Raw genomic sequence first — 6000 nt, 5'->3', positions numbered from 1 at the left:
CACCCGGCCAATATTTGGTTACTTATTAAAGGTGCATATGCGCAGCATTTTAGGCAGCAACTTGTGAGACACAAAAACCAGGAATTTCAAAATTTCCAAAGCAGTCATTGTGCATTTGATATAATGATAGAGTCTCTGAAGAGTCTCTAAACCTTAAACTGATTTGTCTGGAGCTCCGTGTTTCTTCCATGATTTTTTTTATATAATAGCATAATTTAAAATGTTTATTTTGCCTTTTCTATTTGCTAAAATGAAACAAAACGTGTAGTAATTTGGTAGAGAACCTGTATGAAAATGCTGAAAAATACAAAAACACATTTAAAACATAAGGGTTTGTTTTCGTTTTTCATGTGTGTCAGCATTTTTGGAAGTAAAAAACAAAACAAAACAAAAATAGACTACTCACTATATCTATGCATTATATATCAGGGATATGGTTATTATTCGGCTATGTATGCTGAATGTTCACTGCTTTATAATTTTCTGAAACAAAACTACCACCCACTCCTACACATACAACCACTGACTTTCAATCCTCAGCACATTCTTGAGAGTGGGAGTCTTATTAAAGTAACTGCCCTATATGAAGTAGTTACTGGGTGTGCAGGTATGCCAGGAAAGCTAAACTGAAAGTGAAAAGGGACACGTCACTTAAATGTACTGCTAGTGCAGTATTCACAATAGCAAAGACATGGAAGCAACTCAGGTGCTCCTTGACAGTGGATTGGAGAAAGAAAATGTGTTACATATACCCATTAGAGTACTATGCAGCCATAAAAGAGAACTAAATCACTTCCTTTGCAGCAACATGGATGGAGCTGGAGGCCATTATCCTAAGAGAATTAGTACAGGAACAGAAAACCGAATACCACACATTCTCGCTTATAAGTGGGAGCTAAACACTGAGTATGTACGGACACAAATATGGAAATAATAGATACTGGGACCCGTCTGAAGCGGGAGAGTGGAAGGGCCAAAGATGGGAGGAGGGTGAGGATTGTAAAACTACCTATTGAGTACTATGCTCATTACCTAGGTACAAAATACTCTGCATACCAAACCCCCACAAAGCACAATTTATCCAGGTAACAAACCTGCATATGTGCCCCTGAACATAAAATCATAGTTGGAAAGAAAACAAAAATAAATAGATTAAAAATAAAATAAATGTACTGCTAGCCAAGCGTGGGTGAGTGAACTCACATGTGTGGTGGCCAAGTTGTCCCAAATTGGCCCTTGATTCCTGTATATCCTCAACCTTCAGTTCTTACGCGATGTCAATGTGTGGGATTAAACTAAGCACACTCATGACTAAAAGAGTCACTGTTCTTGGCAAGTTTTTAAAGTCAACTTTTGTTATTGGGAAAATTTTAATATAGCCACATTCTTTTGGAGGTTATAAAGATCAATCTGTCTTTTCCTACTTGTTATTTAAAACTCCTCAAACTAGAAGTTTATCCCTATGCCCAAATGCATCCTTCTTCATATTTTTTAATCTTGATCTTGTTTGAAAGGAGCTTTATCCAGAATACAATTTCTTTATTCAGAATGAAATTTCTTTCAGATATTAGGACAGCTTAGATACAATTATATAATTAAAAATCTTTCAACTGGATTTTACTAAATCCATGACTGTATTAGCCTGTAAAAGCAAATTATATTTTGGCCTCTGTAACGGGTTTATAAACTTTAAACATCCCCATTTAGACGGACTGTATTTGTTCTTGAATTATAAGATAGAAAACACTTTCAGAGGTTCAGCCACATGACTGGACCTGTTAATACTTGTGATTGACAAGGAGGCTCCTGATGTTCTTTGTTCTTCGGCTAGCCTTCATTCTATTGGCTGGATTCACATGTGATGTTAAAGTGGGGGTAAAAAGGATGTTTCCACTAATGCAAAATATAAAGAAAGTAAAAATTACTCTGTTGTAATTCTGCGATTTGTAACTAGCAGCTTTTCAAATGTTGGCATTGTTTTTTCTTTCTTGTCTTTTTTCTAGATATAGATACTTATAAACAAAACTGGGATGATGATGAATATATTACACTTAATCTACTTTCTCAATGCTGCTTAAGAGCAGTTTCTCCTTTTATTAAATATTCTTCAGATTTTTGAAAACTATCCGTTGTTGAGTATTGTGTTTTAAAATTATTTGCAATAATATTACTTATAATAGAAAAATTCCTTGTATGTATCTTTATGCCTATCTTGAACTCTTTAAAAGAAAATTTAGAGTCTTTTTAATTTATTGGTTTTTAAGAATGAAAAGTAATTCCATTCAGTTTGTCCTTTCCAGCAATTACAGTTAAGCTGTCTTGTCTACAAGAATCTATCTTTATAACACCATCATCTTGATCTGTCCAAAATGGTCCTGTAATATCTCCTTTAACACCATTAGGGAACCTTACATCAATAAATTTATCACTTAACTGAAGCTGACCCTTAAGTGTCTATGGTTGGTAATTGTAAACATTGTGAAGGAAAATCTTTTTTAAATTGCATTACAGTATGTTGCTGTCCTCTTAAACATAATGACAAAATATGAAAATCACAATTTCACCCCTTCTGGATAAATAGAACACTAGTTATTATACAGTCAATTCTGATAAAATGATATATGTGTTCCTAAAACCACATTATGCAGAATCCTGCAGTAAAACTCACAATGCGCTTAGGAGGGAAATGCAGTTGGGGACACAAAACTCAAAAAACGACCAGTGACACATTAGAAAGGGACGGGAATTGAATAAGTACAGTTGCACAAATTTTTCACATATTGAATGGTTTAATACATAAATAGTACAATAAATATGATACTTCACCTCGAAAAAGTCCTGACATTTGCTTGTGAACTGGTGCTTTAGAAGGGTTGCCACTTATGAGTTATTGTGAAGTGGTGGCAGACAGATTACCTGAAATCAGATGGAGTCGGGATACCAGATACAGATTGGTGTGGCTTATAGCACACGGGTGGAGACCAAAGTCACTGGTAGATGTTTGAGGCATGGGCTGTGTTCATTCTGTGTAACCGTATGCAGCTGGGTTTGGCCTGAGTGCAGCCTTCTGCGATAACCTAGTATTTCACACATAAAGAAACATGAAATTTGGCTGGGTGCGGTGGCTCACGCCTGTAATCCCAGGACTTTAGGAGGCCGAGGCAGGCAGATCACGAGGTCAGGACATCGAACCATCCTGGCTAATGTGGTGAAACCCCGTCTCTACTAAAAATACAAAAAATTAGCCAGCTACTGGGGAGGCTGAGGCAGGAGAACGGCATGAACCCGGGAGGCGGAGTTTGCAGTGAGCCAAGATCGTGCCGCTGCACTCCAGCCTGGGCGACGGAGTGAGACTCCGTCTCAAAAACAACAACAACCAAAAAAACCAAAGAAAAACCATGAAATTCGAGTTACACTCAAATTGTTCTCTTGAAACAAACACAAGCGTTATAGCAGAACTGAGCATGCTGTATGGTAATACAGTGATGCCCAAGGGATAAGTGAAATGTGAAATTCTACTTGTCCCTAATTCTGCTTGTCCCTGTCTAAAGTAGAGTTAATACATGTAAGACACAGAGAAGAACCTGGCGTAAGAGTCAACAGTATATAAATGTTGGCAGTAACAATGACAATAGTAATAAATGATACTTATGGTGTTTGTAGGGTTCTCTCTGATTTTTAGTTACGACTGCTTGCTGTAGCTGTGCCCTCTTTCTAATTGATTTCTCAATCTCCTGTGGCTTCTGTATCACACTTCTTAGAATTACATCTGGTATAAGTCCTATAATAGGAGAGCCCAAGGGGTATGCAGACTTTAGGTTATAGGTTACATATGGCATCTGTTTTGCCTACTTAAACTATTTTATCTTATTAATGATTTTGTTGCCTTAGAATCCATTTGCACAATTGTTGGGAAAGTAACATCTTTTCCCTTCCCTTCCCTTCCCTTCCCCTTGAGATGGAGTCTTGCACTGTCACCCAGGCTGGAGTACAGTGGCATGATCTTGGCTCACTGCAACCTCCACCTCCCGGGTTCAAGCGATTCTCCTGCCTCAGCCTCCCAAGTAGCTGGGATTACAGGCACATGCCACCACGCCTGGCTAATTTTTTTGTATTTTTAATAGAGATGGTGTTTCACTATGTTGGGCAGACTAGTCTTGAACTCCTGACCTTGTGATCCGCCCGCCTCTGCCTCCCAAAGTGCTGGGATTACAGGCATGAGCCACCGCGCCCTGGCCTGGAAGTTACATGTTTTAAATGAGGTTAGTAATCATGCAGAATTGTCAGATTTTCTGTTTTATTAGGAAAAAATGAACACGGCTCTCTCTTCCCATTCTTACCTGCAGAAATTAAGGTGTGCTTAATACATTTGAAGAGTATTTAAAAGTTGTTGATAATTTTCATTGTTGTTGTGATTCACTTCTATTTACAACTACTTCTGTGTTTATAAGATGAGCTCATGTTTGAAAGTGGGAACTGGCAAGCGTGATTTCAGAAGACCTTCCTTCCCAAGTCACAATATAATTAGAAGTCCAGATTCTCCCTCGGTTCCTTTTTATGACTCCCTGAGAAAGACATTTTTAACAGGAGTGGTTGCCAAGAAGCCTCGCTAGTTCCTGCTTTGGAAACTTTAAAAAGGTGACAGATCGAACTGCCATCTAGATTTAGAAAGCCTTGTTAGTATATTATGAAAGAAAGACAGCTTACATTTCTCATCATTTAAGGATCCCAATGACGTCTTTATTTTATTGATGCGGAGATACTCTGAATTGCAATGGGGTATTTTGATTTTTCATTTCTGATCTGATTTTTAATTTAAAATTTTTGTCTCTACACAATTTCTAGATCGATCTCTTTGGGCTGCCTGACCTCCTTGGGTGATTGCTATTAATTAACAGACTTTGTGGGGAAAAAAAGGAGCTTGCCTTCTGAGCTTTGTATCGAAGACCTGGGAAAAGTAAGTAATTTTAAACTTGCTTTTAAAAAATTCTTTTATACCTCTCTCAGAAAGTTAACAATAGGTCTGTGGCTTTCTACTTTCTTTCATTCCTGGCTTAATAAATTTTACATGTTTTTATGGATGTATAACATGAAAGGGGACTCAGGAAACCTCTTTGTATGAAAAAAAAACCTGCAAGAGATTAGGATGATGTTCTACGTTGTGCCATTTCTTTTGAGTTTCATAAACTGAGTCCTCAAGGTTGTGACAAAACTTTTATCAGATTTGCAAGTGGTTAAATGTCAAATACAAGGCAATGTAATATGATGTGACAGAAAAGTGAATCCAGTTGTCTGAGCTTCAGGTGTTTAGACTTTTAGATATTTTGGATAGGCTTTTTGTTTCTGAATTTTTAGAGTAAGGATGAAATCAACTTGGTACTTTTCTTGTCTGGAAAGGAAAGCAAAATGTGGAATTGCTTGTCCAATAAATTCATCTTGTAGCTTTGTCTTGGAAGAATTGATGCACCTGCCAGTTTTATTTTAGAATTTTTTTGAGGGCACTATAAGACATTCTAATTGAGACACTTGTTGAATGTTTTTGCTGTGTTTTAGAAAAAATTGCTTGGAACCAGAAAGTTCAGTTTTATGTTCTTATCTTTTTGAAAAATGGACCTTACAGATGTATAAAGTCGATCTGTTTTTTTAATGGATACTACTTGGAATTATGAATGATCAAATGCCCGTAAGAATATATGCAAAATAAAATATGCACGTACACGTACATAAACACACACAAATATCCTCTCTAGCATGCTCCAGAAACATTATCAACAATAGGAACTGTTTTTCTATTAAATTACTAGATAACTTTCTAAACTTTCTATGCTTTGTGTCTTATAGCTCCTCTCTATTTCTGGCAGTACAAATGAGCTAGTTGAAACATGTTTAAAATAAAACAAGACAGAACAGAACTTAGCTTTCGTTCTATGAAAGCATTAAATAGTAAGATCAGATTTTATAGCTCTATTGTTATCGTATTTAACTATACGTTTAATTATT

General features: G+C 36.6%; 1 protein-coding gene across 1 annotated transcript in view; it reads left to right on the top strand.

The window, feature by feature from the left end:
- The window catches only part of APBB2 (amyloid beta (A4) precursor protein-binding, family B, member 2), a 369777-nt gene that overhangs the window by 38247 nt on the left and 325530 nt on the right, over positions 1–6000 (top strand). The window contains exon 2 of the mRNA XM_011987971.1: positions 4846–4957. The gene's annotated coding sequence lies outside the window, so the exon portion shown is untranslated. The remainder of the gene's footprint in view (positions 1–4845; positions 4958–6000) is intronic.

Source organism: Mandrillus leucophaeus, unplaced genomic scaffold (assembly GCF_000951045.1).
Source record: "Mandrillus leucophaeus isolate KB7577 unplaced genomic scaffold, Mleu.le_1.0 Scaffold320, whole genome shotgun sequence".
NCBI lineage: Eukaryota > Metazoa > Chordata > Mammalia > Primates > Cercopithecidae > Mandrillus > Mandrillus leucophaeus.
The sequence above is the reverse complement of the archived record's forward strand: the minus strand, read 5'-3'. Positions and strand labels throughout refer to the sequence as shown.